This window comes from Betta splendens, chromosome 22 (assembly GCF_900634795.4).
Source record: "Betta splendens chromosome 22, fBetSpl5.4, whole genome shotgun sequence".
Lineage (NCBI taxonomy): Eukaryota > Metazoa > Chordata > Actinopteri > Anabantiformes > Osphronemidae > Betta > Betta splendens.
Genome location: NC_040900.2, coordinates 11,542,498 through 11,554,871, shown reverse-complemented (window position 1 = coordinate 11,554,871; position 12,374 = coordinate 11,542,498). Strand labels below are relative to the sequence as shown.

The window sequence follows — 12,374 nt, the reverse complement described above, 5'->3', positions numbered from 1 at the left end:
AATCCCTCCACTGATTATTTTGTATCTCGTGTAAACAAACAAAGGTCAATGCGAAGTGGATTCTGTGTTACATAACATGTGATCGGCTGACTGACTTAGCAGTTAGCGTACCGTGTCATTTCCGGTTACTGAGGTTTGTTGGGTTGACTCCACTCTCACCTAACTATGTTCTAAACAATATCGCCTAATATCTGGTAGCGACTGCTAAGAGTTGCAAAGCAAGCTTGTAATGCTCAACCACCTTCTTTTTTATTGAATGTTCCGCTAATCTTCACAGTTAGTAAGTAAGTAAGTTAGTTAGTACCATCTAGTTTTATCTCTGCTAGCTCGTCTTCCTGCTATGGCTTCCTCTCTCCCTCTGTTTGATGCGAGTGTAAGCTAGTTGCAGGTTTGGAGGCGAGGTTGTTAGATTTAGAGTTTGGGCAGAGCCAGGGCCCTTTAGCCGGTGCGGAGCCTCCTAGCTTAGCTGCTAGCAGTCAGGCCCCGAGCAGCCCATGTTACTGGGTGACATAATCATCCACGGTTCACCACCCAGAAACCCATTCTGATCATTGGTGAATCCATAGTCTGAAACGTGAAGTTAGAGAATCCATACGCTAAAATCGTAATACGTGCTCACAAAAAGTCACAAACAAATCAAAGAGGAGTGACCAAAATGTATTAAACATTAAAACAGTTCCTCTTACAAAACAAAGTAATAATAAGGAAACATTCTATACATTTTTATTGTTATGCAGATGATACTCAGCTATATCTGTCTTTGGAACCAAATGAAACAGATCAACTCATCAAAATTCAAGCTTGTTATATTTGAGCCTAAAAGTCACAGAGAGTCATTATTAAATCAGATAGTTACTTTGGGTGACCTAACATTAGCTTCAGATTCTACTGTGAGGAACCTTCATGCCGTCTTTGACCAGGATCTGTCTTTTACATCATATGTTAAAGAAATTGCTAGAACTGTCTTCTTTCATCTTAGCTTAGCTGCAATAGACATACAGTAGACTGCTGGAGAACTTAATTTAAACACGGAGCCCCGTTTGTTTCCAACTATTTTCAACTATTTCTATTTCCATCCAACTTGTTTAATTAATCTTATCTCTTACTCTCTAGTTTCTCTAGTTCTACTTCTCCCTTTCTTTTTGGTGAGGAGGTAATGTTGCTGTTAAACTGTAATTATTTACAATTAAAGACTTGCTGTATTTGGGACCTGTTGGGTTTAGTAGTTTAATGTCTTACTTTACCTGTACAGTGTCTTGAGATAAGTATGTTGTGATTTGGTGCTCTATAAATACAATTGAATTGAAATTGAATTGAATTCTTACTGCCTGGAATAATCCACACATGACCATTAGCCACCAGAGAGAAGTAAGGGTCAGAGGTCATTTAACCTACCCCCAACATGGCCAAAGCAAAAAATGTTGTGAGGAAGGCAAATAAGTAGAAAAAGTCTCTATACGAGGAAGCGAAGTAGGTTTCAGACCTCATGCTTCCTCATTTTTGCTGTTGTTTAAGCGGTTTATGTGACACACTATAACTAAACATGGTATGTTGCTATTGGAATTTTAGATTTCTGCCGATTTTCACTGAACAGCAGTTTCCTCGCTCTCCCCTCGCTCGCCCCTCGCTCTCCCTCCCTTTGCCCTCTCCTCTCTGCCGTTTATTTCTCGCTCTCGTTCTCCCCGCCAGCTGTCAGCGTTGGCAGAGTGCCACAACAGGCGCTTGCTGCTCGGCTGGTGACAGATGCAGCAGCAGTCGGGCAGCGAGGGGAAAAGGGAGCAAGGAGGTAAAACAGAGGGAGACTGAAACAGAAACTATAAGAAAGAGGGTTGAAGCGCAAACGAAACATAAGTCAAGCACAAAGAATTCAAATCAAAAAGAGGAGAGAGACACCAGAGACGTAGCCTTCCTCAATGTGTCAAAAGGGACACAGAGTTGGATTAGGCCACGGCCAATAATCACAGCCAGATGGGCTGTGGAGGGGCGTGGACAGAGAAGGAGATAGAAAAACAAGATACAGCGTCAGGCTACAGAACAACTTTATTCTGACATTTCCACAGCCTCGTGTACAGTCAGTGCATGAAGTTTGCAGCGTCGGCTGCTATGGCCAGAGTTACTTCACTTCCACGCTGGATTGCATCACCGACGGGCCACATCTGCGGCATCTGTCCTGTTTTACTAGAAAACAGAAGAAACAATCGTTCAGCGTTGGCATCGCTGCGTCTTTTAGAAAGCTCGGGGTGTCTTACTTTCTCCCTTTCAGCACTTCCTCTCACTTTTCGCCGGCAATATCTCCACCTTTAACCAAAAAACAAAGCTCAATTTAGAGTTTGAACAGCTTGGCTTTGGAAAACACATAGAAAATTACCATCAGAATGAGAAGTGTTACGCATGAGATGCAGACTACAAATGAACCAGTGAATGGGTCTAATCCCAGTCAGCAGGGCCATGACCTTGGCTAAGGCGCGTAGCAGACAAACAAAGACGAAAACACACACGCACACACACGCAAACAAACAAACGAGCCCATACAATGCGCTGCCTCCACCTCGGCTGTTCTGCCGTCAAGTCATTGTTTTTGTCCCCCAGTTTCTTTGTCTCTTCCTTCACCCTCATCTGGTGCATGTGCACACGGCCTCTTTGAGCTAATTCACTTCCTTGAACACCATCTGCTGTGCAACTTCCACCAGTAAACTGAGCCCGGCCGACTGGGATGGGGCCGCGTTGTCACCTGTTCGGCACCGCGCCTTCTGCCACCGCGCATCATTTTTCAGCATCTCCACACGTCGACACAGAGGCTGCTACAAGAAAGGTGTTTGTCAGCCATTAGTACGTGGCTGATTTCCTTGGCCTCTTGGCAACAGCTGCTCATTAGACATGAACTGGTCACATGATTCTATATACTTTTCATCGTAACCTTGAATGTGTCACTTCCACTTAGGACATAAAGCAACCAGTGAGAAAATCAATATCCCCGTTGTCATTAACCAAACTAAACCATTCTCCAGAGAACCGAATAATAATCTCAGTCTCTTAAAAAGGTTGTGGCATTAATACTATTTCATGAGATCATGAACACTAATGAACGCTGTGCACCGGAGCTGCACCAAATCGCTACGGTCAGTTTTCCTTCAGACACTATTGACAGAGCTATAGAATAAACGACCAGACTAATTCCACATCTTCTCTCCTAAATGACCAATTTCAGCCTTTCTAGATTTTTGTGGGAGACCCCACTATCTGCGGATTTCTTCACACTCTGCACATTCTCCAGCATTTCTCCAAATTAATGTCAACCTTTTAATTTTACACCTTTCTCCAATTAGACTGTCACAAACTGTTGATGTGGCTGAGCATCATTAGAGGAGGGATTTCAACCAGACCATCGTAAGTAAAAATAACTAATTACATATACTAGTAAATTAAATACTTTTAAATGTATTATTAAGTATAGTAATCATTCAACTAAAAATAAATATAAATATTAAATATTTAATCTCCTCTAAGACTGAAATAGGTTAACAGTGAAACTGAGACCATGATAACGAGTGTTCTCTTTATATGTAATTACATATCAGATCCCTAATAAGATAAATTAATTACTTAATTATTGAGCATGTCAGCCCCTGTGAGGTGCACAGGGATAATAATAGCAGAACGATTCCATTCAATTACCAAGCTCAGCAGGTGATTTTCTCTCATCATCCAGAGACCAGACTTTGCCTTTTAAAACCACAATGGCTTGAAGGCCTCTCTTCTCATACGCAGGAAAAACATATAGGAGAATCTATGACCCCCACCAGCACAAATCACTATTAAATAAACCCAACCTAGAGATCTGCATGAAAATGAATATGCTTTAGAAGAATTCCTGGAGATCGGTGCAGCAACAAAGATTCTGTTCCAATCCTAATGGATGTGCAGCAGTGTGAGTGTTGGGTTGTGGAAACAAACGGCCTGTCTCTGCCCAGTTTCCTCCCTCGTTTCCAAACAGATCTATTCCTTTTTCCCCTTCGTTCTGCCTTTTTGACCTGCAGCTCGCAGCCTTCCGATGCTGAGCGCAGGCAGATTTCTCCAAAACTCCGCCTGAGCTCTGACATCTGCGGCTTGTGCGCTGAACCTTTTCCACCGCTCAGGAAGCGAAGGATCTAAGTTCTATTGCAGATTCTGGGGAAAGAACTGCATCGCTGCCCGACAAAACTCCTCACAGACGGTCGACGGAACAGCTGGACGAGGGGAAGGGAGCCGTGAAGACCGGCAGGAGACAGGACAGACAACGCGCTGCACTGTGCACGGCTCTCACGCACACACACAAAGACAACATCTGAGTGACACGTGCACATGTGCACATATGAATGCACATGCAGAAGCGAGAAAGCCCACAGTAGCAACTGGAGTCCTGCAGCTGTTGACGCTGCATAAGTGGCTTGTCTGCCTGTGAGAAAGGCCCAATGGCGGCAATTCCCGCTGATAGCTGGGGCACAGATGGACTGTGTGCTTTCGTTCCTGAAATCTGAAAACAGCACCAACAGAGTGGACTTCATAATACTGCTGGCTCAGCTTCGGTGCAGAACTATAACCAACCTCTTACAGTCAACTATGGCTGCAATGCACGGGTGAAACTGAATTATCACGTTGTTAACTGCGATGTGAAGTGCTTCTCAGCGGTGACTTTTGCTACAGTGGTTGGGCAGCGGTGTATAAAATTCTATTAAAACGTATTACTGACCTCAGAATTCCTTTGCATTGGAGCAGACAGACCACAGGATCTGGAGACTCTTTAAAATAGCCTCTATTTTCCCTTTCATCCATTCATTATGCTCCGTCCATGTGCTGTGGCTTTGCGGAGCAGTGGGGAAAATGTGTGTCATTCTTGCAGCAGTGGTGCATCACTGATTTATACAGTAATTTTGTATAAATAGAACGGTTCCTGTCTGTTCTCCTCAGCTCATAGTATCAGGTAGACACTTCATTCTCTTCATTCTCTACGAGTGCTCATTTAGCGCAGTCGATCCACCAGTGATGCTGCACTCATTCAAACGGCCGTTTGGTCGTTTTTTAAAACCACGATCGAGCGGAGGCGCTGATGCGACAGACGCGGCGGAGCCACGTGCGTCTGCATGTGCGACGCGTGTGCGTGATGTCAGACGCCCCCCGGGGAGGGGGTCGACGGGGTCGGCGCTGATGCGCGCCGGTGGGGAGCGTTAGCAGCCGGGCAGCCGTGAGCGGAGCTAAAGCAGAGGGATGGTCTCCATCTGTCAGCCCGGCCCACTCTAAAGTGGCCATCACTCAGAATTGATTAGCCATAGGCCCATTAGCCCCATGGCTTTTTCTATCTTTTCACTTCTTTTCTTTTTTTTGCTCTCTCTCTTTCTATAGTCTCAACATCAATCCTTCGCTCAAAACCATCTTTTTGTCACTCATATTCTTATATTCTAATCTCTTCTTTCCCCATATATCAATTTTGCAGCGTCTGAATGCGCTCTGTCTCGCTTTTCTTTCTTGTTTGTATTTGTTTTTGTCTTAGCTCGTAGCATTAAAACTGATGGAGCAGCCACCTCAGCGGTTCGTTTTTCCCATCTTGAAGCCACTCCATTCTCTGCTTTTATACCAGCCGTAAAAGGCGGATTCGTCGCGAGGGAACACCAGACACCGCGTCCATTCTGGCGCCGTGACAACAAGATGCTGTGGGGCATGTAGGCCATTACTCTGCTCACCCATTTAGGTCAGTTCTGTGTGGGTGTGGTGCAGAGTAGTACAATATATTGGAGTCAACTGAGGTCCTGTGATGTAATAGATAGAGGTAATCTGAAGTTCAGTTGGGCTTTTTATGCTGTATACTGTGATAAACATCCAAATTTTTCTAGGTAGAGATCTTTTCACTTAGTCTGAAATCTAGAAAGTTCCCAGCATTCCTTCTGTTTCCTCTGTCTCTGGACCCTGGTTGGCAAAGACTATGGGTTGAGAGAGGACGTAGGCATGGATGAGGATTTGACCCTTTTGGCGTACATGCATTCTGACAGGTCTAATGGGCCTCGTATGAGGAAGTGGCCTTGGTGACACACTCGCAAGGTGACAAGTGAGGAGAGCCCCTGACTCCGGCTCCACGCTCGGCCAAAGATAAGCCGGAGGAGTGCTGATTGAGTACTAACAGTCTGTCATCTGCTGCTCCCAGTGTGCTGACAACCAACTTCTACCTAAGAGGCGGCTTGTCACAAGTGGGGCCCTCAAGAAGCGCCGAGCCAACACAAACGCAGGCGCGTGCATGGAAACATGCTTGAAACTCCCCGAACAATAGAGGCCCTGGAGCCCCTGGTGCCGACACGTGTCCCCCCATGCCGCTCCCACCTCCTGACACCTCTGAGGGCACCACCAGTAGCCTCCCTGGCCCCTGGTGGTGGGGTAAAGCTGGGCAGCTCAGGTCTCCAGTAGCGCATGTTGGGGGCGAGAGAAAGAGGCAGAAGAGAGGCGGAAGTGAACTCACTTCCTACCAGCGTGTGCCTATTAAATCACAGACATGAAAGCAAAAGCACGTACGCTTAGTGGTCATGAAGTATTTCTAATTTTGTCTAATTTTGGATAGAGAAAGACAAAGTTGCTTTTATTTTGAACTTGTATCTCATTAACCGCATTGGACCTATAATAACGACACCTGTGCCGTATCATGAAGCAGCTGAAGGGAATCCGATGGCTTGGAAGGGGCCGCAGACCTCCACCCACACACCCACACACCCTTTCACCATCACCAGCCCTGGTTCCACTTGGCCCGCGCTCTCTCACATGCACGCTCACATCCTTTGTTTCCTCGATCTGCTGTTGAAAGCGGCTCAATCCGTCCAAATGCTACCCAAGGCCAAGCAGAAAGCAATTATCAAACCACTGGCACCGACAACAAAAAGAAAAACCTCTAAGTAGAAAGTGTTTTAACGTCAACACATCAGCTTGGAATATATCACATCCAAACATTTGCCCTCGGGATGTGGAGACTTCCACATCCACATGTCTCCGGTTTCTCCTCAAAGCGCAGCAGTGGGTGTTTGCACACACCTGATTAGCGACTGTGCCCCAGCTGCAGCGGCTGACGCACGCGTCACCCTCTGATTGCGGCAGGAACCCATGCATCTGCGCGTGTTTTTGGGGGAAAGTGAGTCCGCAGCCGTCCGAGCGGGCGCGGCGGCAATCAGACACGGATCAGACGCGCGCCGATGCGCATCCATCTTTCGTTCTGGCCCCGTAGCGGCGTCGGCGTCTCCTCTTTCAGCTCAGCCGGGGTGAAAATGACAGAGTCTCTTAGAGATGATGTGACGCAACACATTTTTCTGTTCAGATCAAATAACACACGCACTAGTGTGTCCTTTGACATATAGTTGGAAAAAGAAACACTTTTACAAACTATTGCTACACTTGAAACTGGGACGTTAAGGAACAAAAGTAAAGCTACTACGAATCCAAAGCTGAAGAAGGTGGTTAGAAATAGTGCTGGTTTCTTTTCTCTTTTTTTACTTTCCTGCTTGCTTTGAAAAATGTGTTTTGATTTCTTTTTACACAAATACCACATTGCCGCATTACCACAAATCCATTATGTCGCATGATGATTCCCTGCAGTGAGAATGTAGACAAACAAGTCAGCGTTCATTCAATTCTGCCTCGTTGACACCTATTGAAGAAACACTCTCCACACACTTAGTCACTAAGACAGCAAACAACCCCACGTCCTCAATTAGGGACACAATGACTAGATGAAATATGCACAGCAAACCGTAAACAAGGCCCCGATCTGACCTACCTCAGGATGCAATTAGCCACATATTCGGCTGTTTCAGGGTACATGCCTGCCTGCAGCCTGTAGCATCCTGAACCGTCCCTGCTACTTTGTATGGGCTTTTTTATGTGCAGCTGTGTTCTTGAGCCATGTCAGTGCATTGACATGAGTGTATGTCCAGGTTTTAGCAACCACAGTCCTGCAGGTGAAGTCAGCCTGAGCTCTGTGGCTGCATTTGCCCTCGGAATGACTTAATGACTATCTGACAACTTTCTTATTGGTTTGTCGCTAGTTACAGCGGTTATAATATTTCTTCCTCCTCTCATCCCGTTGCTAAGCTTCAAAGCATTTGTCTCCGTGCACATCTCAGATTTGTGGGACACTGATGAGTTAATGATGTCTGAGTAATTGTCCCCCAACATTTCATTGTGACTCGGCCTAATGCACATCGGAAATGAAAAAAAGGGGTTTGAGCTTTAATGCAGTGTAAGCCGACTCAATGGGATTACATTCTAAAAACGATCAAATGTGATTGCGCTGACATGCAGTAGATGGGACTCATTTCTCTGGCCGTCCTCGTTGATAAGCATTCACAAAAATCCCCCCTTCACAATTGAGAGAAACTGTAAAGGATGGCCTCAATAAAACTCAATTCTTTGGCTGCGTGTCAGAACAGAGCGGAGTCTGTCGTTGTGCAGCGAGTAAGTCCGCTGGAGGAGAAAACATAAGCTTGTTGTACAGCGCTTTTTTTTTTTTGCCTCATTAAATCTGCAGACGTGCCCTACTTTCCCTCTTCCTCCTCCATTGGACTCCCGTGCTAGTGAGCAGATTTGGAAGAGGATGAGAGTGGGGGTAGTTTCATTAAAAATCCATACGCCCTGAGCTCTTCTGCAGCGCTGCTCGGCGCACAGTGAGCACGTAGCAGCGCAGGTACAGTGTGCTGCTGTACAGATTAGCTTTCCATCCTGTTGTGATCCAAGCACCCCCCATCTTCGCCAATGCACTGATAAGCACGTCCTTCTAACCTTCCCCTGTCCTGCGGTCCTTCCCAGCGTGACACTGAGCAGCGAAGGATTCCTTCACTACCACGCCCACCTCCCCCCACTCAGCCCCACAGACTTCCAACCCTCTCCCTCGTCTTTCTTTCCTCCTCTCTGTAGATCACGGTCTGAAAGCTGTCAAAGCCCCGCACACCCCTCCTTGATATCAAAGACGCCGGGCCTGTGCAGCGCACTTCCGACACATTTCCAGCGTGATGCGGAAGCATGCAGTTGTGTTTAGACTTAGCCGAGCAGTGTTAAATTATAATATTCGGAATATAACCGCACAGAAAAATACTTTTACTTCCCCGCAACAGAGCTTGTTTTATGGCCTCATGATACTGACTACAGTGGAACTATAGGAGTCTCTCCAAAAGAAAAGAGAGTTGCTTCAAATCCTCTGGGACATGTTTAAAGCCACTGAGACAAACAGAGGCATCCTGACAGCTGGCGGGGTTAGATAAAGGCTGATAGAAGCACCACCGTTCCCTCACTCGTCTCTGTCTTTCTCTCTCGCTCAGGTGCAGAACCACTAAAATACCCATTACCTGCTGCAACTATTGCCAAGAGTGTTTGCAGCCAGACAGAGGAACAGAGCAGAATTGAGGAAGATCTGAAGGCTGGTTTCAGTACATAATTTATAAATGGAAAACCACAGAAATTCTCAACATGTTTCACGGTTAAACACCAAAATAAAGTAGGTTTGCTTGTTATTGTATATTTATGTCTTTAGGCTTATTGTAAAGCACACTGGTCAAAGTCAGTCAGACCGGATATGACACTCTTATATCATATTTGTACTCGCAAGCATACAACAGCCCTCCAACTGGGCTTCATAGGTCACTAGGTCATCTGTGAAAAGTAGGCTGACTATATTAACTGTGAATTAGTACAGCATCATTCAACAGTAAGACTGGCCCCAACTACAAAAGGAGGATCCTTAGAATTGATTCTGAGATGTTACAAATTACACTCAAAGAACAACAGAGCCTTTACTGATGAATACTGTATGCTCAAACACAAAGAGACACAGGCCAACATGAAATCTTCAAACAAAATTTAATGTGACGTTTGATGGACCGACAAACATACTCACATATAACAGACTGAGTAGAAGGGAAGATCTACAAATCAATAAACTTCACACTAAAACACTATAGGCAACACAGAAACACTCTTCAAACAACAGGTAACAGATAAATACGAGGACGCAGTCCTTAAGTACAAAAGCTATGGAGAGACGCACACACACACACACACACACACACACACACACACACACACACACACACACACACACAAACCTGACAAGGAATATATCTATCAATACTTCACAGTGCTGCCGTACCACATAGTTAATCATGGCAGGTAGAACAGTTTTAAGCCAAAAAGTTTTATGACTAAAGGTTTGATCAGTCCGGTGCCAAACATATCAGGTGCACCAACTAGCTGATGTTTTAATGGCCGTGGAGTTGCCTGGAAGCATTATGTGGAAAATTGTGACAAACATAAATAAATTATACATGTAACTTCCCTAAAAAAGTTTTAGTAAAGTTTTACACCGGAGCTTATGACCTCTGAAGAAGACAAAACCTAAGCAGTTCCTAAGAAGGAATCGATTTTTCCCTAAACCAACCAACAACCAGCTATTGTGACTCAGGCTTATCTGCCACCCTGAAAAACAGGATGATATTTCACAACAACGGATTGAAACTGGGACAGTCCTGTGGTGAGAGAAGTTATTGTCATAATAAAAAGACAACTAATATAATTTCACAAACCTGGTAAGCGCCACATAGGGCAGAACTGGCTCATGCCTGTTAATTAGTACCCTGATACTTATACTGTACTGTACTTCTACTGGCAGTGAAAAGGCAACATGATGAGACAGATAAGAAAGAATGATGTGGGGTAACTTCTTGTTATTCATTTCTTGGCAGAACGAAACTGCTGTTGACAGGATTATGACTGCAATCAACGCTGTCGCATTACGGCAAAATGTGAGGAACCGAGTGAGTCGTCTCATTTACAGTGATGGATTGTGTTCATCACTGCAGCCGTATGCCTCTGCAAGCTCTTGTAATTGATTTTTTTTAAGAAGCAGAGGCTGTGATTCCTGCAGTGTGAGGTGAAGCTGCAAAGGAAGGCAGACAGTGTGGGCCTCAGAGCGTAGCGCGCGCAGCTGTGTAGTTACAGCTTCATTTTTCCCATCCATCTGTTTATGTGTGCATGTTCAATTACCCACATAAAAACCAACATAGACACCAGCCCTTAGAATAACAGATGTGCAATGTGAAATATGCATGAAAGATATAAATGTCAGGTCAGACCTATATATTAAACTAACCTCAATATTGTGACCTTCTTGTGCTTCCTCTTTGTAAAAAGACACTGAAGTTTACAAATGGCTCCTGATCCAGACAAGAGCAAAAGAGCTATAGATTTAAAGTGGCTTAAACAGGAGAGTGCAGGAAAAAAGCCTTTAGAAAAGCTTAATACTGGGTAAAAATATGGAGCCAGATTCAGGTCTTCAGTCGTACATACACAAATAAACTCTTCATGCTTCCAGGTTCTGATAATGAAAATGACTGGGAGGCTCCAGATGTTGTTTTGGGGCCTAGGCAGGAGTCAAACTACCAGCTTTACAACACAACTGAACTAAATAATGCAGTGGTTCTTAACCTTGTTGGAGGTACTGATTGTTTTTGAATTCAAGACATATATATATGTGTTTCAATGGTTCACAAAATGGAAATGCCTCAATTTTAATCTTTTACCCTATGTATTCCAATAAAGAATTTATCACCTAATTTCCATTAGGCTACACCGCTACAATAATAATGAGTATTTACTGGTTTCTTTTACATGTATTTTAACACTGTAATGTCCAACACCACACGAGCGGAAAAGGATTCAGCCTCATTCAACTCACACACAGGCCGGTATGATCGCCAAGCGGGGCACGTCATCACAAATCATATGAGTCGGGGGCGCGTCTTGCGTATTCACCTCCACCAGAACCCTGAGACCCATTCACGAACCCCTAGGGTTCGATCGAACCCTGGTTAAGAAACACTAAACTAATGATAACTAATATGATATGAACCAAACCAAAGGTGTGACAATTAGAAAAAGTGAGAAATTGTTTTTTAAATTTTGTCAGAATTATAAGTAAGTAATCATTCTGAATTCACGTATTATATCTAATGCAGTGTGGATTTTTTTTAACAATTTAAGTGGGTTGCTGGTGGTTCAGTTGGTTTATTCCTTGGGTCCTGAGAGCTATTGTACAACTGTACAGACACATCTCTGTGACATGTAAGACACAAAATCCTTGAACCAGCAAATAATCACCATCTTGCGTTTTAGAGCCATCACCATCTCAGTGACCAGTCCCTGCCAGTCCAACCGTCTGTCAGGAGGCAAACCTGTCTGTCTGTGAAGAGGGATGAGTGTTTGTGACGTGTGTCTGTACAGTTTGATGGGATTTCATGCCCCTTCTTGTACTGAGGAATGCGTGCCAGGCAGCCAGACATGTTGATGCTAATGTCGCGCTAATGACTAACAGAAGC

At 44.7% G+C, this 12,374-nt stretch overlaps 1 long non-coding RNA gene across 1 annotated transcript; it reads right to left on the bottom strand.

Annotated features, from left to right (window-relative positions):
• Nucleotides 1-2,029: 2,029 nt before the first annotated feature.
• Nucleotides 2,030-2,859, bottom strand: LOC129603642 (uncharacterized). The gene is made up of 3 exons (XR_008693735.1): nt 2,732-2,859; nt 2,250-2,298; nt 2,030-2,178 (listed from the first exon to the last, which is right to left on the bottom strand). It is a non-coding gene; the product is annotated as an uncharacterized LOC129603642 (long non-coding RNA).
• Nucleotides 2,860-12,374: the final 9,515 nt, after the last annotated feature.